Here is a 26,009-nt window from a genome sequence, read left to right as displayed (position 1 = left end):
CACAACTTTGTTGTTTTTCATTCTTGTTGCCAAACAGTTGATATTCAAGTCTCCACAAATTATTATGTTTGTTGACTCATTCTCAAGTAAGAGATCGTCGATTTTAGATGAGACTAAATCTATGAAGGAAGTTGACCTGGCCTGAATGTGATTCCAGTATATATTGAATATATGGAAAAGAGTCGAGTTGTCAGCTCGAGACCCATCTGAAGCTATCGTTGACAGAAGTATAAAGGGTGATAGGTTTAGAGAGTTAGTGATATGACAACCCGAGCTCTTTTTTACAATTGTCAACAGACCTGCCATTGGTCTTCCTCTAGTTTTTTTAAAGGCTGAATTGAAGGCCACTTCATAGGCATCCATAGTTGGGCAACTCATCATCCACGTCTCTTGAAGGCAGACCACATCTAGCGCGTCCAGCCAGGGTTCTACAAATAGGTGGGAGAAGCCCCTGGTGTTCCAGGATCCGATCTTAAATTCCCGAGGCTCCTCTACCATTTGGCGTTATCGTTTTGAGGATCTGCCTAATGCTTCAGCCAGCCAGGACCAATCCTTTTGTGTTCCGCTTTGGGCTTGTGGGCTTTGCGAGTCACCAAGACTCGGATCCGTCGTGCCAGCTCCTTTAATGGTAATTTTGATGGTATCCTCTGTGGGGAGTTTCCCTGGTACAGACTCAGGGGAAAGATTGGCCGTTGTCTTTTTCATGCTTCCAGAAACAAGATGCATATCACGTTCTAACAACGATTTTACGTTTCGGGGAAGCTCATTTTCCGCGGTTTTGTTGGAAAACAGTGGTTCCTGGTAGAACGAGTCGCGTTTAGTTTTTTGAGAGTCTGCTCAGTGATTGAATTCAGCTTGCTCAGACACTTCTGAGATGTCAAAGCCCATAGACATAAGAGCGGGGCCCGCATCCAGTACAATGTTCAGAACAATTCTGGATCTAAAGTGAAGGATGATTTTATCATCTTGGTCCTCATTTGTGAATTCCACAGTCTTGATGTCCTCAGATCGTATCGTTCTGAGAGAAGGCACGTATTGAAAGAGGCATAGAACGTTTGTGCGATTTAAAATGAGTTTCTCTCCATTTTCTATACGTTCTAGCCTCGCCTTGTGGGAAGTTTGACTTTTGTCGCCAGCGCTTTTATCCGTCCTGTTCGTTTTGCGCCATTCCATTCTCTCACGGCCAAGCCGTGTGTCGAAGATCTCGTTTCTGGCCAGTCCTACTCTGTTAACGTTGTCTTTGTTGTAACCAAGGCCATCCAAAAATGTATCTTTTGATTTATTATGAGTCCACAGGCCCTCTTTAAGAGCATGCTTCCTTTCTAACAATGGTTTAGACAGCGTCTGAGATTGAGCGAGGGCTTTTCGCCTTTCTTCCAATGTTTTGAATATGGGACTTGAGGAAATTTTGTGAGGCTCGTCTTGTTTACGCTTCTTTTCGAAGAGAGTACATGTTCTTGCAGCGCCAGCTGGTATCTGGATAAGCGCTGAGTCATTTCCGTCACTTGGAACTGCCGGCTGTGCATCCACAAGTGATGTATCCTCAGCTCCCGTCTCAGAAACCTTCTCCTCTGATTCCAAGTCTTCATACACAGACAGGTTAATTAAGTCGATGGATTGATCCTCGGTAGGTTCAGGGAGAGGGACAGATTCTACAGACTTTGCAGAAGTGTTTGCAATGGTAAGGTCATTTTTCTTTGTTGGATCTCTGTCGTCTGTTCGAGTGTTATTAACAGTTACATTGACAGTTTTGAGATTCCGAAGGAATTTTCTTGAGTTGTTACCAATTCTTTGGTTTTTAGTTCTTTGATTTTTAGTTTTTTTCAGCGGTCCTGGATTGGGCCTCTTGTGATCTACTTTCAGGGGTACAGTTCCCTTGAATATGTCAAATATTTGATTTTTGGGCTCTTGTTTCTGGAATTAGTATCACCTCAGGAGTACGGGGGGCTCCCTTGTCGATCAAGGTTGCCAAAGAGGAGGGTTTTTGAGGATCCAGTGTCGCCAGATTTTTAGAGCCCTTACTGCTTTCCAGGACACTAGCAAAGTTCATTTGAAGAGATGCTTCGGTTCTTGTTCTTTCATGGCTGGGGCCCAAGCTCTCATTCATAGGATTTTCAGGCACAGGTTTTGAGCCTTGGCTGCCCTGAGTATCAAGCACTAAGGGAAGCGGCGAGTTTTTTTCGCTACTCGGGTTGTTGGCCTCCCGACAATTCTGAGTTATTGGTGCAGTTTTTAGTGCTTCTGTGGTTTCTCTAGAGTTGTTGAAAGTGTCCAGTACCCCCATGGTAGAGTGGAGCACCAGCGAGCCAGTGACTGTGTCGGAATTTCTCATTGAGGTGTAGGACGGAGAATCCATGGAAATTTGCCACTTGTCGGTTTGTTGACCCGCTGGGTGCTCCCGGCTAGGATGCCGATTTGAATCCTGTGTCGTCGTGTGACGATACTTTAGCACGCTTAGAGCTTCTTTCGCTATCTCTGCAAGGAGCTTTTTATCCAATTTGTTGTTTTCTTTCTGTTCTGTTAGAGTTTGCAAGGCAGCGGTCAAGTTTGTTTTTATTGTTCCATTGTCTTTTCTTTCAGCGCGCAATTCTTTTTCTATATTGATTATCTTTGAATTCATAAGCGCCACTAAAGTTGTCAGGTCCTTCACATTATCATTTAATTGCTCATAGAGCTTTAGAAATGGAGCAAGCGAAATTCCAGTTGCTGACATTAAGACCGATTGTAGGTCTTTGGTAAAGTTCGCGTCAAGCCTGACTTCTGAGTTGCGATCTTTTTTATGTGATTGAGTTTTGGATCTCCTGACTTTTGGAAAGTCGCGTTCTATGATTGAAGAAGCAGTTGAACAAATCTCAGAAGAGGATGAGGTGGAAGCGTGAGAGTCACGCTCACAAGTGTTGTGTGCGAGATTTTGTTTAGCACTTCTGAAGTCAGTTGGGCGTGTTGTCGCGTTTGCCTGTCTTTGAGGGGCACGAGCCTGAGAACAGGCTATACGGGGTGAAGCCGGACAAACAACATCTTCTTCATTTTGCAGAGCGATTTTCCAATTACGCAGAGCATCAGAATTTGTGATAGCCCAGTCTGCCCCTGGCTGAGTCTCATGGTTGGGCGCCATAGGCGTCCGCTGGTTTTGCTGATTAATTATGCTACGCTCTCCTCTAGATGTAAAATTGCAGGTTTTGTTTATTTGGGAAAAATCTTGCAAGGTTTTGTTTATTTCAGAGAGATCTTGCAGAGTTTTGTTTACAGCTTCTGTCGAGTCTCTTCTAGTTTTAGGGAGTGCTGGAGAAACGCGTCCCTTGTTTGGGACAGATAAGTGCTTGTCAAGGATGCAAAATACTTCGTCTTCCAGCACAGTGTTTGACTTGACAGGGTCCAGTTCATCCGTTCTGTGTATAGAGTGGCCGTATGGTTTCTTGGTGGGCGGGAGTGATGAGGTGCGCAGTTTTGACAGAAGGGCCTCTTTCCAGATTGGGTCCGGGCTGTCATCACAGTTGCCATTATTTGTGCATCCTCTCATAGTGTGGGCGCGCCACGCCAACACCATCAATTTAGGTAGTTTATTTGAAGAAGAGTTTATGGAGTGGGCGTCAGCGAGGAGCGCAGCGTTCAGATAGCTTGGGCACGGACTTGCCGCAACCTCAGTCTCTGTGTTACAGGCGTCCACCTCGGTCGGCACAGCAAGCGTGACGACGGGCACACGAAAATCCACTCCGCGTCTTACCTCTCTCTCAGAGCACACGGAGCTGACAGTTGAATCGGGCGCCGTCAATCTGACAGACGAGGCAATCGAAGGCTCGGGGTGGGAGGGTCCGCTCCAGGGATCGCCCGCAGGCGAAGAGGCCCCGACCCCCACCAGAACTGACCCAACATTTCCCAGGTGGGGGGGGGATCCCCAGCCCCACGCGGTCATCCATGAAGCCACCCCCACGGCCACCAGGCGCACATTCCCTCTCACCCCGCTCAGCTGTCCCATCACTCGCCGAGCATAGTGACGTCACACTCGGTGTGCACTTGCTCGCATCAATGGCCAGTTTCTGTAACACGGGGGGAGACAGGTAAGGGGGATCGAGGGGTGAGACGGGCCCTGCTAGGTGATTGTCACTATTGTCAGTATTTGACAAGTCCACTTGCAGGGTAATGGGGGCTATTGGAGATATAGAGGGTGTGGAAGGTAAAGAGTCTATCATTGGAGTGGCGGTACATACTGCATTTCTCCTTGCGCTTTTATTCTTCAAACACATCAATGATGATACCACATCTTCAGGTTCTCCCACAAAAGTTCCGGTACACTCACTTACGATGTCGTTATGTCTAATCAGTTTTGTACTTACTCGTTGGCCAGTGCTCGCGTCAGTCAGATTAGATGTTGATGCGGAGGCGGAGTTCCAACGTCGCAGTTGCAGCCTTGTATGGGGTGGGGAGGGCAAGCGGTCTCCTGTTTTCCCGCGTCTGTGCGATGATCCATCCATTATGACAGGCCCGCAGGCCCTCGCCCGAACACCAGAACACCAAAACACACTGCGCACACCGCACGCTCCGCGTGTGCTAGGGGTTTTAAGCTACTTCATCCTGGAAGCAGTAGTGGAAATGGAAAACAGACTTCCAAGTGTCCCAGAAGCAGCAGCAGCAGAAAGAGCCTGAACAGTCTCAGGCTCACCAAAACACACTGCGCACACCGCGCGCTCCGCGTGTGCTAGGGGTTTTAAGCTACTTCCTCCTGGAAGCAGTAGTGGAAATGGAAAACAGACTTCCAAGTGTCCCAGAAGCAGCAGCAGCAGAAAGAGCCTGGGCAGTCTCAGGCTCACCAAAACACACTGCTCTGAGGATATAATGAAGTAGAAATTCAGGAACAACTAAAAGTTCCAAATGTCTTCTAACCAGCCTTTCGTTTTACCCAGGACTCCCTTCCCTGGAGAACTCAGGCAGTAATGTCTTGCAACAAAATCTATGAGGTTGAAGGGGACATCGCTCCCTTCTTCCCACTCTTTCTCTGTGACTTAATCTTTCTTGTAGTTGGTCGATTGTTGCACTTACAGACCATAACATTCTGCTCCTCATGGTAGTTGATTTTAGCTAGTGACTTATTTTCCCAGGCCAGACAATAAGGGTTCTTTGTGGAGCACGTGGTAACTCCAAATGTCCTTCACACAGACTAGGGAAGATTGATGGAGTGAGAGGGTGGCCAATCACCCTCACCTCTCCCGCTCAAGTAGTCTTTGCCCCAGGTCACAGAAGCCGCTCCTGCTCTCTCTTTTGGGGGTTACTGCCTGACTTGCCCCTTCTACTGTCCCTGGATGGTGTTATCATCTTCTGATTGTACTCCTCTTTTACACTCTTCTAGCTCGTCTTAAATCCTGCACCAAATCCTTTTCCTGTTCTCCTGTTCTTACTCCTCCAATTCAGTTTTCCAGTTTTTGTAAATCAACTCCTGTATTAGCTTATCGTTCCTTTCCTGCAGTTTTTTTCTCCATTTGTAACCATCTCATTTTCTTGTATTGTCCTCTCGACTCTACTGACTTCCTTGCCTTCTTTTCCCTATTGGACACCATCCTTTTCCCACCACAAGACATCTAATTAACCACTATTCCTCTCAGCTTTTTCTCCCTTTTGGGTAACCTCTTATCTGCAATTAATATTCCCCAGGTTTTTTCTATCCCTCCCACCTTTGTCACACCTCTGGGCACCACCCGACCTCTCAGTACCCCTCTCCGACTTGCAGTTGTCTCTTGCAACTCCTTTAGCACTCTGGGCACCACCCTTCTGGCGACTGCCCTCTATCTCGCAAATCACCTGTGCTATATTTGGCAACTACTCACTCTTTCTCCCCTGAGCAGCAGTTTCAGGGCTCTTCACTCCTTAATTTGGGGTTCAGCTTCCATACTCCAGTGTGGTCAAACCTCCCGTGCCCCTCATCCAATCTCCTGGGTTCTGCTCTCTCTCCATTTCTTCCTGTTCTTTCCTCCAGCCTTCTCCAACACAGTGCCTGCCTTCACTCTCATGTCTCCAGCTCCTACTCCAAACACTTACACTGCCAAACCGAGCTTGCAAGCTCTTATAGGACTTCCACCCACCTTCCAGAATCTTCATGATAGAGAATTACGGTGTGTTATTTGGGATAGTGGTTGGCTGTCTGGCTCCACCCTTTGGGAGGGTTTGGGATGACTTACAGCCCTGATGTGGGATTTCGAATGGGCATGTCCTCCTACCTGAGCGGTCCTCTCTCTCTCTCTTTCTCTCTCTCCTTCTCTCTCCTCCTCTCTCTCTGCCTGGCACACCATGGCCCTGCCTTTCAGCCTCTCGCTGAGCAGAGAGAACTTAGGTGTGCCTCTTCAGGCCACTAAGAATTGGCCAGAGGGCCCCACCCCAGAGGAAGGTTTTCAGTTCTGATATGGGGCTTGGGGCTGCCTGCTACCTCCTCTTGGGCAGTCCTCTCTCTGATTGTCATGTCCTAACCTTGTATCATCACCATACCACCCAACGCTGATTGTCCTCTAACTTACTTGGGGAGATACAGTGAACCCTTAATCACCCTATTAGATGCCCTCAAAGAGAGGCAAGGGAATTTTTTCTACTTTCAAATTTACAGTAGAGTATAGAGCACCTATGGTACAGTGTACAGTATAAAACACTCCTGCACATGTGGAGCTTTTCTACTGTAGATATGCATTTCTGGTCTGCCTAAGTTATGCATTTGCATGCCTGTCAACGGCGCATTGTTACTTGTAGAGCTGTCAATGGGTCAAACGTGTGTAGTGCTCTCTGTGGGTGTGCTGGTAGCTGTCGCCTATGAACCACCCCAATTCTGATAAGCAAAACACACTAAGAGTATGTGTGTGGTCTTTCTCTGTACCCTATTGATGTTTTTGGGTTCAGCGTGGTGCAGGGCATGCCTCCGGCTATACTTTATTGTATCGTTCCATGTATGCAGTAAAATCACTATGAACAGTCATTTTACTGCTGCTGCGGCTTCGTAGATTTTTTTTAGCCCATCACCCCTCAATGACAATACTGGCAGGCGCCGATGTCAGTTTTGGCTACTCAATGATGCCAAAGCGCTATCTATGAGCCAAAAAGATGGCATTGTAGTACAGCTAGGAGGTAGATGGAATATGATGAGGGGCACAAAGTGTGTAGGTGTTGTTTGGTTATTTACCCACTCATTCACTGCCCGTGGCCACACTAATCCCTATGGCCATTCCCACCCACTTCCTGCCCCTCTTTAAGCTTGCTTTATCAAGCAGTAACTTCAAACGTTGTGCTCAAAGAGCCGCCTAGTGCTATTTCAAAGTATACTGCTCAGAGTTAATGGCTTGATTGGAACCGTGAATGCACTGCTGGTGTAATAAAAATGCCTTAACCATGTGTGCCTTCAGCCACTTGATTTATAAGCAGAATAAATCAAGTGTCCTTCACTTAAGTCCTTTTTTAAAGCAAGCATTGGTAAAGCTTCCAGTTTTAGCTTGTGTGTCGGTATTAGATAGGCATTTGCTGGCACTGCTATTTTATTCCTAGGTATTCTGAACATTTTGCAGCTACTACTATTAATGGCCAGTATACCTAAATGAACGCCAAAACTGTTGGAACTGTTGGCCTTTCCAATGCTTCATTTCCTTACAAGGGTCCGTTCAGTACCACGGCCACCAAGTGATACTTTGTCTACACGTTGACTTATGTACCACTGACGTTTTGTAATCTCAAGTAATATAAACTTTGATTTCCTTTAGGTCTCACCCACAGCACTCATGCTTACAGATAGAGAACACAAAGAACTTGACTGTTTATTTCTTGATTTATTTACTTGTATTGACTCAACATGAATTGTCTTATAGATAAATAGATAAATGAGTCCACATTCCTCAGCGCAGTGTTCGGTCAGGGCTTCCATTTTATAGTGTTTCCTGGAGAATTGTTAGAGGTTTAAGGCATGTTCTGTGTTGGCCTGTGGTGGATGGGACAACAACTTGCTCAACTAAAGTCGGAGGGCTGCTAGCGTGCATGTGCACAGCGAGGGTGAGGCACGCCACCACTGCATCCTCAAGAATTCATTGATCTTATTGAATCTTGAGGGGACAAAGGACAAAACTGCGACCCTCATATTAAGGACTATGGCTGCCTGGTTTTGTGATCCATCACAGCTTCTTTTAAATCACTTCTGATACTGTTCAAAACTCACCAAATGTTTGAACAGAATGTGAGGTATCTCACCCATAGAGTGTTTGTGGCCTCTAACAATGGCCTGCTTGCCCTCCATAGTAATGGCTCTCGATGGGTAGTAAGGCCACATGGCACCTGTGCTCTTCTTTCGTGAAACTGTGGCAAGGGTAAGGGATTTTTACTACCATGGGCATGTGGAGTAAACAGACTATGGTAGTGTATGGAATTAGGAAAGGTCATGGCAATGCTGTCAAGAGGATAGATACCATTGGGTTATTAACAGTCATGTTGGGTGGTCGGGTGTTGAGGAAGACATGAAGGGCAATGGAATTCCAGCTAAATGTGTAGAGGAGATTGTAAAGCACAGGAGGGGGCTGTCTGTCCTCCTGCTCTCTATATGGCAGAGGAGAGGCACAGAGGACCCCAGCCAAGATTCTCTATATTGGTAAAATGTGGTGAGCAATCAAGGCCTAGCTTCTCAGGAGGTGATGCGGGCTGGATCCTAAGTACAGTAGTCCCCAAGCACCTACAAAGGAATGTCCACACACTGTATTAGTGAAAACACAGTCTTTATATAATTAAGATTCGAGGTTATATACACAATCACAATAACTCACTTTGTGCTCAGTTAATCTACAATGGCAAATATATACACAGTTCGACGTGATACCACAATTACTATCAGATCTCATTAAAGTGCATCAACTGTACTTAGTTTAAATGTCACACTAATAAAGTAATAAAGGGACCCAACAATAGACATAGCAGGAAAAGCAGGTGGTTAGAACAATAGGCAGAATACTGGCCCCGTTTACCTAGACACAGCTTTGTGTGGAGATCCCCCCCACCTGGGCAACCTGTAATAAAGATAAATCGTACAAGCCCAGTCTTATATTTTGTTCATGAGAGTCTTATTTCCTTCTAAATAGTTCTACAACCCCAATGTACCTGGAATAGCAGAGTTCGACGTCGGGTCGTCGATGGATCCTTTTTGAGCGGGTCCCTTTAAAGCAGAAGCCCCGGATCGTCGAGATCCCATGAGAAAAAAGGGTGAACACGGTCGTTGCGGCAGCAGCTTCGGCTCTTGCAGTGCTCTTTGATGATCGGTCGAAAACGTCCTGCAAGCCGAGGCATGCGGTACACCTCAATGACAAGTGTTCCTTGCCGCAAAGAATTAATGAAGAACTTTGAGTCGAGTCGTCCGGCGTCTCCCCGGTCTTCGGGTGGCGGGAAACCCACCAGCAGATTCTCCTCGGTCGTCGACGGAATTGACTTTCTCTGGCAGGACAAAAGCAGTCAAAGCGGAAAACGATGATGAGCAAGGGAGTCCTTGTTTCAATGTCCTTAGGCAAAGGAGCACTGCGGCCCCATTCGGCGATGGCGGTCATCGACGTTAATGGACTTTAATGTCGAGGTGCTTCGCTTCGTGATTCCGCGGCAGTCCCCGTCTCCAGTCGGCAGCCTTTCGTAGGTCTGTCTACCAGGGAGATTTGGCAAAGATCAGGTGTTGCACGATGGTCCCTCGTAGCTCGGGGAGAGGTCTCCTAGCAGCAGCAGTTCTTCTTCTTCCAGTGGGCTTCAAAGTTAAGCATCAGTTTCAACTTCAGCTTCTAAACGGTGTCAGTTTCGATGTCAGTTCCTACTTCAGCTTCTGAACGGTTTCTAGCATTAAGACGCCCCCAGATATACTGTTGATCTCCCATTTACTCTGCTGGGTTACACTCAGGCAACCAATCATTCAGAAGGGCATTCGGGCAGTCAGGCAGCCAATCAGGTGCACGGTGCATTCAGGCCATTCTTCTCCATCCAGACACTCACAACACAGAATGTGGATTCGGACAAGCACTCTGCCATTCAGCACCATACACTGCATTCATACCAGTTTCGGGCAGGGCTGTCTCAGTCATTGTGTCAACCACCAGATACTAGAGACCCATAACACAGAATGCATATTCGTCACAAACTCCATTCACCCAGGATCCACCCCATGGGTGTACCCACAACATACAGTCATTGGGAAAGCTCCAGCCAGTCTGGCCTGGACTTCCCCACAACACCATATATGGAACTTCCACCCAACAGCCCGTTAGGGGGAAGGAACAGAGTCAAGGCTTCCCAGGACTTCGCGAAAAGTAAGGTAACAGGCGATAGAAAGCAAGAGGCCACATGGGCCATCTTGTTTCTTATCAGGAATCCACTGATTCCAATGACAGGGCCAATGACAGGGCCTGGGTCAATGACAGGGCCTACGCATCCCAAAACGGAGGATGCACAGGGCACCTGTCAATTCAGCTCAGAGCTGCCACCTTGCTCTGTGGGCCACACACAGGTGCCTAAAAACATACACTAGGAGTACAGGGTCGTACTCCCACCCATGGGTGCCATAAGGGTATCCCATGGGTCTGTTCACCAAAGCAAATAGAGGAGGAGCCGCACGACAAGAGTCCCACATGATCTCCTGCACGGAAAACAACACAGAACACATGATAAAAAGCAATAAAGGACAAGGATTCGGAGGCCCTGTCCCTCCGATGCATTTCCAGCATCACAGAGATGGTAACCCTGTGAGCACTGGAAGTGACATTTGAAGGTGCTTGGGTTGAAGTCCTGGTCAGGGCTTTTCCTCAATGATAATGTGTATGGCAAAGGCGATCACCTCTACCAGTGCCCCCATTGCTTTTTCCTGCTTCTTGACCTATGCAGCCAGCTTCCCACACTCCTTTATAGAGTTTTTGTTAGCAGGAGCACATTGCAGCTTAGGAGGCACACATGCTTCTTCAGACTGCACATGTCTGTGGAAATCCAATGCATCCAGGAGCATATGGGATGGGGATAGCCTTGCAGGTGCCGGGCTCTTTTGAAGGTAACCAAAGGTCCTTTTTCCTCATTCATTGACATATCAGCACATCCTAAACCTCAGGACTCACACTGGTATTGTAGGCAGTTTTTGACCCTCTGCTCTTTTTGCCACACAAAGATGTTGCCCACTAGCTTATTGTACAATGCCCCGTCCTTGTGCGTTTCTTGCACCTGCCCTCTATCATTGTGATCATAGACAGGTTGTTCTGGCCGCTTTCCTTTCCCCCACGTTGTGTCATCTAGGGTCAGTGCCTCCTGCAAGACAGTGCTCATCACTGATAAGGGCAGCAGACGTGTTGGTGCTAAAGAAAAAAACATACACCATGCCAGTAGCATGGGCCCTAACAAATGGCAAGAGCACAGTACACAATGCTGTACTGCATATCAAACTCTTGCGATGCCAATAGAAAAAGTAAGGACAGCCTCTCAAATAGGAAGAACAAAATACACAGTACTGTACCCCCATGTCAAAGTCTCCCAAGGCCAATAGAAATAGAATGACATACTCACAGCGGGGAAGTACACAACACATAGTAGTGTACGCCCATATTAAACTCTTCTAATAGCAATGTAAAATGTAGAGGACGAGACAGGAAAGGGGTAAACGGTACATCACAGTAACTTACACTCAGTGATGAGGGAGATGTGTTCTTCCTCTGTGATAGTGGCATGTTGCTAGGTTTACGGTGGATGTTCTCCTTCTCGTTTGGAGGTCTTTTTCCCTTTTCATGACAAGCACCTCATATCCCAACATTGCTCTATCGACGAAGTTGGCTGTTTTGCGTGGCATAGTCAATGTGCTGTATAGAGATCATTGCCATCAACAGATCTGGCCTTGGCAAATGCTGTGTTCAGGCTTTGATATAGACAGTAGCGGTATCACTTGGAGTCTCTGCCTTGGTTTTAGGAACTACAAGGATAATTGAGAGCAGAATCTCTGCCATACTCTTTTTTTTTTTAAATGCTGTTATGCTGTGGACGCGGGGTCACCTTGGTGGCCTTGAGGCACACTCTACAGGAAAGGCATTGCAGTGTATTCTGGCTGCAATGCATAGCAAGGAACCCTGATGGCAGAATGCTGCAGTTCTTGACAGTCAGTCTGGTGTGAGTGAGGGGAGCTTAATGAGAACGGGGATTTTATGGAAGCTGCTAATGTCACCCATTCCATGTCAGCAGTGGGGGGGGAGGGGTGGCTCTTGGAGAAGGGCAGTCTCCCATGGATAAGGTTCCCAATTATCCCTGATTCTTAGGAACTTTGCCTACAATTCAGTTTTACTCTGATACTGGGAACATACCGCGTGGGAATATATTCTGAATTATTAGCAAACTAGGAGTACTCCGGCATTGACCATGTGGCAGGAATTTCCCCTGGATCTGGCGCCTGAAAACAGATAGGTTTTATATTTGTTAGCGCATTCTTTAAAGCAAGTGCTAACTTCTGCCTCAGCCAGTTGCCTCTGAGTACCGATGTCCTGCTGACTCAACTATTTCCGTTTTTAATACCTAGGATTCCGTGGAATGGATCCACATGTTACCGGGACTTGTGGGACACGAAAACAAAATGCTGACACTGGTGGGGTTTAATGGAACCAACAACACCTGGCCCAGTTAATTGAGGGACTCCCAGATATGTGTTCCATGATCTGGCCCACAAATGAGATGGGAGTGACATGTGCCTGAACACCGGTGTGCCAGAGAAGGGTGTGATTGTGAATGTTTTGGACAGGACATGCAGGATCAGGTGCTTTGAGGTATTTATGGCCAGCGGATCAACAGACACTCCTAGTCCAGATTGCAAAATTCAAGGGTCTTCATTCCAAAATACAAATGTGCTATGGGATTACTTTGGACTGCATGCAGGGTAATGCGTAAAATTAGAAACAATTGTGAGCAGCCAAACTTGCTAGAGGGCTGTAGTCTGTTAGTCCTATGCTCTCTCCATAAGCAGTCAAAAAAAAGGTCACAGTCTTTGGGGTTTGAACTGTGCCCGCACTTCTCTCTTGGCTCTTGTCGTTGGAATCTTAGAGCCACTACCTCCGGTTTAAAAGACCCACAGGTTGTCGGGCAGCCATACAACTCCTGGTGATCTTGGAAAAGATTCCTGTGGGTGGTGAATTTGATAATCCCAGCCCACTAGCTGCTGATGGCAAAGACTGCAGAGTTACTGCCAGAACTTCAGATGCATCCTTTTGACTCTTTGGGCCTCATTACGAGTTATGCCGGTAAGGGAAAAATGATGCCGGTATGAAAATACCGGCATCATTTAACGTTCCGTAGCATTCTGACCCACAAACCCGGTATTAACGGCACCGTTATTTACGGTGCCGCTAATAGCGGCACAGGCGCATACACGCGCCTCCTCAGGTAGTAAATACCGGCATGCCGGTAATAGGGGGCAATCACAACCCACGCAAACATGCAAATACCGTCATCGTGAACACGGTAATAACGGGCTGCATGATGCCGGAAAAACAGGCATCGCGGACCACCCGCAAACAGCAACCAAGATACAAGGCAGCTGCCACAGGTGCACACAATCCCCACAGGTGGAGTCAAAGGAGGCTGTGCCAGTATGAACTGAGCACACCCACACACCGCAACCCCCCCGGCGTAGCCAATGCAGAGTTGGCCACCACAAAAGGCGCACAATGAAACACCACACCCCTTCCCACACCAAAATGCCACCACTAGCACCATCAAACATGGTGCAGGAGGACCCGCCCATAGTGATACAACCACAGCAGCAACAACAGGCAGCACAGAGGAGACGCAGGAGGAGAAGAAGGGCGAGACATGGCCAGCAATCACCACCAGTGCAGCCACCAGTGCCACGTAGGCAGCCACCAATCCCTCGCACCAGACCCAGCCCATGTAAACCAACCCCTGAGCAGACGCACACCCTGGACCGGTTGGACCGTGACACCATCACCACCATAGTGGACATGACACAGAATGACATTGCCAGCCACATCGAGATACGCACTGCCATCCCCCCACCAATAAAGGTGGTTACTGTGCAACACTTCCTGGCCACAGGCACCTACCAACACACAGTGGACCAGCTGCATGGCATTTCACAACCACTACTCTCATGCATGCTGGACCACGTGCCTGGCAGCTTGGTGAGTTGCACAACTGTCCCATGGCTGTGCTGTGGGGACCTGATCAGTGCAAATGCAGAAGGGGGGGGCTACTGCACCTGGGTGGCAAGGGGGGAATAGTGCACCTGGGTGGCAGTAGCCAGTGAGTGGAGAGTGCATGCCGAGCCAAACACTCCAGACCTGAACTAGCCAAACCGAACCCGACACATCACTGGGCCACAAATGCCAAACTATGCATATGGATGACGACAAGTAAGAGCCACAACCAGGCCACCATGGCAATGTCAAGCAATGCAGGACTGAACAGGATGGTAACCCTGGCAATGTGGCCAGTGTGAGCATGCATAATTGTGAGCATGCATAGAATACACATCATGAATTGGAGGCCAAACATTGCCGCACTAACACAGCACATCTGCCTCAGCATGCATGTTTACACCCTGCATCATTTATCAAACCACATCCAGTGTCCCACACCTCATTACAGTATCCATAGCATCTATGTGACTATTGCGTATACGTACAGGGACATGTGCATGCCCACAGCAAATAGCTGCCGCCATGACTGAGTGCCCTGAAAGTTGGCAAGTCAGAGTGACACACACCTATTCCAATCTGCCTGCAGGTGATGGAGGATATACCTTCAGGCCGTGGCTACTTACCCCAATGCGTAACCGCTGAACTGGCATGGATAGGAGTACAATCGCGTGCACACTCGTACCCGTGTTCTGCCTGAGCATACCTTTGGCCTGTCAAAGCGCGGTTACAATGCCAATGCAGTTCTGGTGGTGCACTCCTATATAGGCCTAAGGGGGTGGCCAATATCACCATGGCCTGTGTCATGCTGCACAACATGTGCGTCCGGAGGAATGTACCACTGCCAACTGACATAGACATGCATGGGCCGGGTGACCATGAAGGGGATAGAGACGGAGGCGAAGGAGCCCGCCTGCCAGTACATGATGCACGGGATGGCCATGCTGTACGCCAACCACTAATCCACGTGTACATCTGAAACACAAGGACCATGAAAGGAATGTTCCAGTGACACACTGGCTGCATGTGGGCATGCACACTTGTATACTTAGCAGTTCACAACCGTACGCTATCACACATTGAATGTACATGCCCAAAATTAAGAATGTCCAGCCATTGAATTGCTTGCAAACAACGGGGGTATTATTCACATACACGTGATAATATTAACATTCCCCTCCAAACACCCCAGTGAACCCCCCCTCCCACCCCACAAACCCTCCAAACACCCCAGTGAAATCCCTCTCCCTCCACACAGATGCTAAGTGTCCCCATGTGTGCATCGGACAGTGCTCCCTTCCACAATGTGTCCTGCCACAATGTCATTGCCCGTGCATTCATTTCTTTTGCATCTTGGTGTTGGGTGGTGCCATGGCCGGCCGTCGTGCGCTCCTCCTCATGTGACACACCGGATTGGATTGGGCCGAGGTGGCATGGGTAGTTGTGGCGGAAGTGTCAATTCTCAATGGACTGCCTGTGTCAAGGTGTGGCCGCTGCATTGGAGCGTTACCTGCACGGATGGCCTCCGTGAGTGTCCCCATGCACTCCTGGAAGGCATGCGTGGATGCCTCCACTGCTGCAGTATTGGCTGCTATTGCCCTCACGATGGCACTCATGGCCTCTCTGCTTGATTCTACCTGCTGCTGCATGATCTGGAGCATGGACTCCTGCCGGGCCTCGACCCATGTCAGGCGGGTCTCGAATGATGTGACGTCCACAGGTCTGCAGGTTGCTGGCAGGGTGGAGGAGGGCAGAGTGGAGGAGGGCAGAGTGGAGGAGGGCAAAGTGGAGGAGGGCAGAGTGGAGGAGGGCAGAGTCGTGCCTTGCAGGGTGGTGGTAGGCGGCTGCGCGGAGCCATCCTCCGGGGCACTGTCCTCGAACAGCGCAGTGTCTGATTCACCGAGGTCTGAATAATGTAGGCACGGATTGTCGAGGCACTCAGACTCTGCTAGAGGTTTGGGGCTGGCAATTGGGCTTGGGGTGGGTGTGCCAGGCATCATGTCTGATTCCTCTTCCACCAAGGACACAACGTCCTTGGTGGCTTGCGGCAGGGCTACCACTGTTGTGGTTTTTGGTTGTTGGTCACTGGGTGCAGGTGTTCCCTGCAGGGTTGGTGCCTTGCGTGGCACGCTGGCTTTGGCAGATGACTTCTCCTTGGACGGTTGTGTTGGGGTGTCCTTGTACCCCTTTTGTGCACTGGACGTGCTCGCACCCCTGTCCACTGGTCCACCTTCATCGTCAGTGCCTGGGGGATAGAAGAGATGCGGGTCATCAGTGATGTGGTCAATTGGCGGTTGTGATGTATTGTGGTGGGATGTATCCATGCATTCAGCCATCATTTCATTTCTGGTTTGTTGCTTTGGGTGTACTGAGGGGGTATGTGGGGGATCAATGCATGGCTGGTGGTGTAGCATTAGTTTGGTCTCTGTGTGGTGGGTGCATGGGCATGGTTGGGTCATGTGGCACCTCTGTTGGAATTGGGGTCGTCACTCTGCGTCCATGTGGTGCGGGAAGTGACGATGATTGATCTATGGGTATGTTGATGCATGGCCTTGCCCACTCTAACTTCCCCATCAGTTGGGCCACATCATGTGTCGTGATACGTGGTTGTGATGGTACACTCACCTTCCTCTGTGGTGATTGCCGCCCCGACCTCCTGATCTCCAAACCCCTCAATGCTTTCGGTGTTGATGAAGCGACTTTCCGTCTCCTCTCATGGCATCAATTGGACTGGGGAGTGTGGCCCACCGCCTGTCGCCCTTGCGGCTCTCCGATTTTCGGACAGGGTCCTCTGGACACGGAGGCGGAGGTCGTCCCACCGCTTCCGGCAGTCGCGCACACTCCTTGGGGCACACCCCACTGCTGTCACCCTCTGCGCTAACTCGAGCCAGACCTCTTTTTTGCGGGTTTGGGCCGCATGCTTGAGGTCTGTGCAGCGTATTACGTCCGCATGCTCTTCCAGTGTGTTGGCGAGCATGGTGAGCTCAGCGTCCGAGAACCGCTGCTTCCTCTTCCTCTGGGTGGATTTCCTGCTGGCCTTGGACATGGTGATGCTCTCCTGACACACAACGACACGGGAGGAGTGTTGGTTGTGGAGGATTGCAATGGATTGTGTTTTTAAAGATGGCCGCCGGCCCATTTCCCGTTCCTGTGCGATGACGTAATTTCCGGGTCCATTTTTTACGAACACGGTATTACCGTGCCGGTATTTACGGGTTAGTTTGAGGCGGTAGCGCAATGGGCGGGCCCCGCGATGCTGGTATAGGGGGCTTGGAGGCCCTTTACCAGCATGGCGGTATAGCCACTACCGGCATGGGGGAACGCGCGTGCTCGCGCACTCGTAGTCACCCGCTATTAGCGGGTTCATACGTGCACGGACCTGCTCATTCCAGCATGCCGGTAATGAACACGGTTTTCCCGGTAAACTCGTAATGAGGCCCTTTGTCTTTTACCCTTGTCTCAAGCACCTCCTCCTGCTTCTGGCCTGTCTCCCTTTCCCCCATCCCCTCCACCGGCTTATCCTTGTTCCTTTCTTCCCCAAAAATTCCCAAAACTTTGCATCACTTCTCCCCACCTTGATATCGTCCCCTCAACCTCTCTGTCCTCTTTGTCATCCCAACTTGTTCTCCTCCTCTACCCCTGTTTCTGTTATCCTCCTTTGCTCCGGGTCGGCTATCATCACCTCCTCCTCCATGTACTCCCCTTCTGATGTCTTCCTTCTCCTTTCTGCAACTCCTTTCCATGCCGGCTTTTCTCTACACCATTCGCTCCTTTAGATGTTGCATCGCTGCTGTCCTCTGGATGACCTCTCCCCTTTCTTCCTTATTCTGACCTCCTTTTCCTTTCCTCCTCCTCCTTTCCCTACCTTGTCTTTGCCTCCACCTCATCTCTCCAAGATGGTACTCCCTCCACTGCTCCTTGATGACCCTGCTCTTCCTCCTTAACACTCCTCCTTAGCACTCCACCAAATCCTTCTTCTGCTCCGTTTCTTCCAACTTCATTGCCACACTGATAACTAATCTCCAACTAACTTCACCTCCTACACCTCCTCATTTGGGTTGGGACCTTTTATATATTGGGAAGTTCACCTGTGGGACCAGTCATTTTAAGACTGATTTCATGTAGCCAGGTGCACTGCATGAACATGCAGATTAATCTGCGCATTATGAAACTACTAACTTGCCAGCTGATTCTCCTGCCCATGACTACAGCTCCACAGCTGAACTCTTATCAGTATGGTCCACTATCTTGGATCCTTGGCTGCATTTGTTTCTTGTTGAGTTGGAGGTTTACTGAGATGCAGCAATAGTATTTCGTCCACTCTGCGCTGGTCCCACAAACCTTAGTCATCCCAGTTTGTGGGTGTCTGCCGCTATGAACCTCCTTTTCATAAACCCATCATCAATGCTTATATATTAAATATACAGATGCTGAAATAATTATTTACCTGTGGATCGTGAACCACCATGGATAGTTGTTGCATAGTTGACATAAATCCTTCAGCAGGCACTTTGGAAAAGCTGGTTTGCCTGCCAGTCTGAGTGTATTCCTTCAGACTGCTGATAATTACATTATGTTGATGGGTAGCAGTCTCTTTGTGAAAGGGAAGGGGGTTCCCTGCCACCTAGGTTGTACTCATGTTGCTGACTTCTCTTTTTTTAAATTACATTTCATTAGCATTTTTTTAACAACCAAACCGTAGGATTCAGCAATCAAAACAACAAATTATCTTTCTTCATCAATTCAATTTCCTTTAGACCCTACCCGTCCCCCCTTAGCTCATGCACCTAGTACAGTTATTGAAAGGTGAGTAAGTTCATCCCCAAGGTCAGTTATCATAAGTATTGTATCTTTCTGAAAATAGCAACTACAGCTCCTCTATGTTCTGTTAAGATTCATCCAACAGGTGAGTAAGACTCTACATAGCATAGGTGTCCCAAACTTTGTTCCTAAGAACCACGGGGACCCGGAATGGTCACTCCCGCCACCAGGGTTCCAAACAAAATGGTAAGTGCTCCTGCCAAGAGTACCCTTACTGATACTCGTTCTGCTCACACTTTCTCAAAACACCACTCTTTCCGTAAATCAAATAAGATATCAACTTTATTGAACACACATAGAAAAATCGAAATGTTCGGTGAAAAAAAATCATAATTACACAAATTTTTTAAAAGACATTTCTTTTAAATAAAAATTCTCAGAGCAGTCCTGCTTGTGTTATAGGGGTTAGTATCACAGTCTCTTCGTGAAATGATGCACTCCTCCTGAACACCCGTGAGGCTTTGCTCTCAAATCTCGATTCCAACTCTCCTTCCGTTCTCATCCTTCTTGACCTTTCCTCTGCCTTTGATACGGTAAATCATGCCACCCTTAAAAACTGGCTTTGTGATACCATTGGCATCATGGACCTGGCACTGGACTGGTTGACCTCCTTCCTCTCTGACTGACCATCCCAGGTTCAACGGGGTCCTTTTCTCTCCTCGATCACAGTCTCCATCTGTGGCGTCCCTTAGGACTCTATCCGCTTGCCGTGGCTCTTCAACAACTACCCTGCCCCTCTAGCCCATTTGAACTCTTCCTTCTCTACTCACTTCCAGTGTTATGCGGACAACACGCAGCTCTCCTTCAAGCTTCCCACCACTGTCTCCTCTTCTTCCTCTCTCATTACCGACTGCCTGACTACTGTGCAGGCATGGTGTGCTTAAATCCAGTAAGACCGAGATCCTTCTCATTGGGATCCCAGCTCCCGCATTCCCTTTTACTCTCTGGCCGCCCTCTATGGGACCCCTCCTCTCACCCTCTTGTGAGACAAAAAACCTAGGTGTCATCATCAACTTCTCTCTCTCCTTCTCTCCTCACATCTCAGACCTTGCCAAGATGGCCCACTTCCAGCTGCTCCTCCTCAGAAGCATTCTCCCTTTCCTCACCTCCCCCCACAAACTCAATGTCTCCAGAGCTCTGGTCTTCTCTAGGCTGGACTACTGCAACAGCCTCTTCCTCAATCTGCCGAAATCCTCTCTTCGCCACCTTCAACTAATCCAGAATAGGACTGCAAGACTTATTGTTGGCCTCAAGCCCAAGGACCGCATCTCTCCAGCCCTAAGATCTCACTGCTGGCTCCCAGTTGCTGCGAGGATCAAGTTCAAGACCCTCTGCATCATCCACAAGGCTTTCTGGGGCCTGGGATCCAGCTACATCCAACTCTCACTCCCTACACACCTCCATGCTAGAACCCTTCGGTCTTCTAGCTCCAGCTCTCCGCAGACCTTCCAAGCAGAGAGTGGGGGGGGGAGTAGGTCTCTCTCTACCGCAGGTGCCTCCTTCTGGAGTGGCCTCCCTGCCCTGCTCAGACTTGAGCCGGATCTCCTTAAGTTACGGAAGCTTCTCAAGACCATCCTTTTTCTCTTCCTCCTTCCGTCTCCCCCTCCCATGCTATTGTCCCTTTCTGCCTCATTTTGACTGGCTGCCCTGTTCCTTCTGATTCATACGGGGGACCAGGCCCTCCCCGACCAGTCTACCCCAGCACTTAGTCTCCCCTGAAGCCCCACCCACTCTTGCACTTGCCCTTCTGGGCTCTGTCCCCCTGCACTCGCCTGGTTGGGCCTGCATCAAAGTGCTAGAAGGAGTGAGTGAAAGAGAACCACTTCAGACCAGCAGGCTAGAACAGGAGAGTTTTCAGATTCTTTCGAAAAACAAGATATTCAGGAACGTTGCAAAGCCCTTTGAAGATGGTTGTCACTTGTAGATAGTAACAGTCTGACGATGAGGGCAGCCTAGCCAGCCATTACACTTGACATGTAATTTGTATTAGGCCTGTGGACCACAGATGAGAGAAGAAATAGACTGATTGGACCATATTTGATCATTTGACAGGTTTTGGAAGAACAAATCCTCATGATTTGGTCAGATGACTATGGTTTTTTAAAACAAAAGCGGCATTGACATTCTAGGGGCTCAGAACCTGCACACTTTGAACCATGGACAGACTGCCTCAAGTGTTTATACGTTATTACGAATTGGGGTTGTTTTACCACGGCAGAAATAACTGCGGCGGAAATGACCGAATGAGAAATATACGTAATACAAAATTGTTCGTACATGTCCCTTTTGGTCATTCAAGGTAAAACAACCCCAAATCTAAATAAACCCTAACCCCCCTCAAATCCCTTCCCCCAGAACATAGCAATCAGTGGGCATCACCAGGCCAGATGCAGAAAATCGACTGAGACATTCATTAGGTGTTTCAGGATAGTATCTGTGCAGCTTGGCCAGGGTACAAGTTTGATGCACAAAATTGAAATAAGTTAGCTGGAGTCTAGTGTTCAGCAAATCCTTCTTAGTTTGAAACAATATGGATTTCCAGTCTCCCTCACAAATCTCCTCCCAAGAGTGCTCACCCATCGCTGTCTGGAAGCATCCCCGTCCCATGGAATATCTGACACCAAGTTATTGTATAATCGGTAGACCAGGCGACCATCGCCTGGGCCTGAACAACCTTGTTCAGCAACTAACATGTGGGCGGCTGGTTTGGAAAGGTAGGGAATTTCTCCCTAAACTCATTCCTTATCCGGAGTACGTGAAGATGTCAAGTGGAGTAGTGTCCCCTCTACATTTGAGTTGTTCAATGGAGAGAAATCTCCCGTCAGGGTAGTAAGCCCCCAGCGTGTCCACACCGATCTTGGAGGTCCATTGTAAGTATGCTCTCTCCCATGTGATCCCCATTCCAGCCACGTGTCTGGCCGGGGTTAACGGTGAGTACAAACTCCCAGCCTCCAGCTTGTCGGCAATCTTGTGCCAAATGGCACAACTGTTAAACACAATATTCCAGAGTCCCAGTTTCAATAAGAACATTTTAAAAAGACCAATTCAAAAAGCCTTTGGAGGAGGTGCACTTCGAACGCAACTTCTTATGCTGCTCCCTTTTTTTGGAGGCATGCATCCAAACAAATTCACAACCAAGGCATTAGTGGTGAAGAACACAGAAGGATCCATAGAATTTAAGGCAGTCAGGCATGTCCTCATACGTCACAATGTGCTCAGCTTTGCCAAAACCTTGAGCCTGGGTAGCATGGTTTTCTTCTACTCAAATTATGTGCAAACTCATAAATGACCCAACAACACATACAATGGACCTCAGAGGGTGCCTTGCATGAATGGACTGTTGGATGACCCCTAACAGACTTAACTTCAATCCTTCCAAAACAGAACTCATGATCATTGGTCCTTCACCATCGAACCCCATACTAGTTCTTGGCAAGAAGTCATTGGAATGTGTCCACCTGCTACACCTACTCTCAGAGTCCGGGACACATAATGGACAGTGAATATGCACTAGAACCTCTAATCAAAGCCATCATAAGAAACTGTTACAACCAACTCCACATCTTGCGAATCATTATGCTATATCTGACCTTCACACAGCGGACCATGGCAGTCATTTATTTATTGTATTTCTAAAGCGCCTACAGCCCGGAGGCATTGAGGCGCTGTTTCAAGAAGATGTCTTAGTTGCGTGAACAGTAGGCATTGCATAGGTTACAGGGAGCAAGTTCCTTGTGGAACACAGTCATACACATATGATACATACAGAGGATGTCTTAGTTGCGTGAACAGTAGGCATTGCATAGGTTACAGGGAGCATGTGTCTTAAGGAATACAGTCATACACATATGATACATACATGAGGGCTGGGTGATTAGCACTGATTCTACACAAACAACAGTGTTTTAATTGCTTTCCTGAAAGCTGTATGTGACTCGATTCTTCTCAGTGTGTGGGGCGGAGGGAGCAAGTTCCAGTTGGTGGCCGCGATGACTGGGAAACTCGATCCCCCTGCTCATGCCCTGAAGCTTTTGGGGATGGCTACACGGTTAGTGTAGGCTGTTCTTTTGGGTATGTCAGTGTGTGGTAAGGTGAATCTCTGGCAGAGGTAGCGGGGTGCTGAGTTATGGAGACATTTATGGGTTAGCGCTAGAGTCTTAAAATGATACGCTCCTTGATGGGGAGCCAGTGAACAGATTTCCTAGTGGCCGAAATGTGGTATATTCTTAAAATGCCAGTAGCTGCTCTGAGGGCATTGTTTTGTACCATCTGAAGTTTCCTAATGTTCTTAGCAGAGGAACCTAGCAGCAGTGCGTTGCAATAGTCAAGTCACAACCCAATTATTGCTCTGGGGATGGTAAGGCAGCTTTCTTGCATCTGAAATGGTCTGGCTGCAGTGATTAATTTCGAGTGATAGGCCGATGCAGAAGAGATAGCGTTAACCTGCCTGACAGTTGTGAGGTTAGAGTCTAGATAAACTCCAAGAGTTTTTACTACTTGTGGTACAGGGATAGGGGTATTGTCGATCAAGAAGGAGTTGTATTTTTCACCCAGTTTCTTGAGTGTTTCTGGCGAGCCGATGAGTAGAAGTTCAGTTTTTTCACTGTTTAGGCACAACCAATTCTCGGCCATCCAGGTTTGGATTCTGGTGTAAATAGTGTCAAGGGATTCCCTGTCAGCCTCATTATCTCCTGTAAGGGGTATGAGATGAGAACCTGTTTATCATCAGCATAATTAGTATATGCAATGCCTAGGGAGTCCAGAAAATTAAATAGCGACATCATGAACGAGTTGTAGAGAGTGGGCGAGATACAAGATCCTTGTGGGACTCCACATCTGATTAGCTCGGGCCACGCACAGGCTTGGTCCGAGAAGACTTTCATTGTTCTTTCCTTGAGAACGGATGAGATCCAGGCAGTGGCATTTGGCGAAAAGTTGGCGGCTGTGGAAAGGTGGTGGCATAAGGTAGCATGGACAACCAAATCAAAGGCCGCAGATAGATCAAGGAGCAGCAGGAGGGTGGGTTTACCTACATCTCTGAGGTCATCTCTCTATTACTATCAAGACTTGAATATCCCAACAGCCCATGCATGGAATTCCTGACTATTGTCATGATCTCTGCTTCCAAAAGATCAGGACTTGCCCGACTCCCTTGGAAGCAGACCCATAACCCCGGTTCCGAGTGCCAGCCAGTCCCAATTGGGACCTTTTGGACCCTGTCCTGGCGCCAGTGGCACCAGGCTCATAAAGATGCCCAGTCCCAGCGCTGGAAGCGCCGGGCTCATAATGCTTGGGTGGACTTACCTGCAGCAGACCATGCTGCTTACTTACCTGCCAGTTGAACCCCTGATCCTCTTCTGTTTGGGACTACTTTTCCTGTTGGGTGGGGCAGGAGCCACTCCCTAGGTTCAGAACACTGGAACTCTTCTGGAAAGCAGGATCTCTTTTCTTACCTAGGCGTGGCTGTGGAAGGAGACACCTAAGCACTACAGGAGGCTATTTAAACCACACCCGATGGATGAATCTTGCTTTGCGTTATTCTGCATTCTCTGCAGCAGAACGCTCATCGTGTCTTCTGCTTCTGATCCTGGGCCTAAGGGAACAAAGGCTTACCATCCTGGAATCCAGTCTTCATCAGCACCTGTAAAGACAAAGAAAGAACAGGTTAGCACTACGGTCTTCAGTGGCAGCGCATCTCTTACCTGGTCCATCGGCTGTCACCAACGCCTCAAGCTGCATTCCGGCATCTGAAAGACAAAGGCTTACCTACTCTTCGCATGCTCCGGAGGTCTTCGCACTGCATTCCGGCATCTGAAAGACAAAAGCTTACCAGTTCTTCGCACGCTCCGGAGGCCTTCGGCGCTGCATCCCGGATCTGAAAGACAAAAGAAGGTGCGTTTAAAGACATTGGGCAACTTTATTACTCACGTGCCATTACTCCTTCCCACGCCGAATCCAGTGGGTATTCCAGCACCCTTCAGCTTCTCTAAAGCTCCGAACTTGTACCTGCAAGATAAAAGGGACAGTTAGTGCGCATCGTGAAGCAGGCTACAAGCGCTTACTTATGCGCTTCCAGGCGCTTCTATTCCTCACGCGGGTTCGATCCTCAACTCTCATCAGCCCGCCATCCGCCATCGCCGGAACCCTGCAAAACAAGAGATATCATTACAAAAGACTTTTAAGACATTTGAAGTGCCCAGAACTTACCGTTCGTGCAGTTAACGACGGACAACAGTCCTCTGAGGTCAAGAGGCCTGCACCCTTATCCAGTGAAGAAACTGGTTACGGCACCCTGCCCCGAGGCAGATGGAGAGCTCGGCGTTCACTTACCTAAGGTGAGGGTGTTAACCTTTGGGGTTCTACAGGAGAAGAGAAAGGGAAGAGGAGAGAGGCACCCAATAACCCCAGTTCATTAATCCCATATTTTCTATCTGCAGACATATTACTCTTCGAGTCAGACATACAGTGCACAGAGGTCCAGCCCAAAGAGCCAACCGTGTGTTACACATCACCTTTGAAGATACGGCATTCACCCAGTCAAGACCGGCGCCTCTGCGGGAATCAGGTGAGCGTTACAGAACGCAAAGCCTATCGCAAAACTCCCACCCAGGCGCTATGGAAACCTCGGATACCGACCAGCTAGCCCAGTTACTTGGGGAACTAAGAGCAGAAGTGCATGCAGCCCGTCAGGAAACGAATGCTCTAAGAAGGGAACTGATTATTTCCAAGGAGCGAACAGACGATCTCGCTAGACAATTGCTACAGTCACAAGCCGGACAAACTCCGTTACCCGCATCAGGGGCAAATCTTCCTTCAACATCCTCTACGAACCCAGTGCAGATCAACCTACCTGGGAATGTACCTCTGGCTCCGCCCGAACGATTTTCTGGTGACCCAAAGAGGTTTGCAGTATTTATTAATCAGTGCCGGTTGCACTTCTTATGCCGGCCAGCAGCCTTTCCAACTGATCAAGCTAAGGTAGCTTTCGTGCTTTCGTACCTTAGTGGCAATGCGGCAGACTGGTCGATCCATCTA

The sequence above is a fragment of the Ambystoma mexicanum genome, chromosome 7q (assembly GCF_040938575.1).
Source record: "Ambystoma mexicanum isolate Mex_15411 chromosome 7q, UKY_AmexF1_1, whole genome shotgun sequence".
Taxonomy (NCBI): Eukaryota; Metazoa; Chordata; class Amphibia; order Caudata; family Ambystomatidae; genus Ambystoma; species Ambystoma mexicanum.
This window is presented reverse-complemented; position numbering follows the sequence as displayed.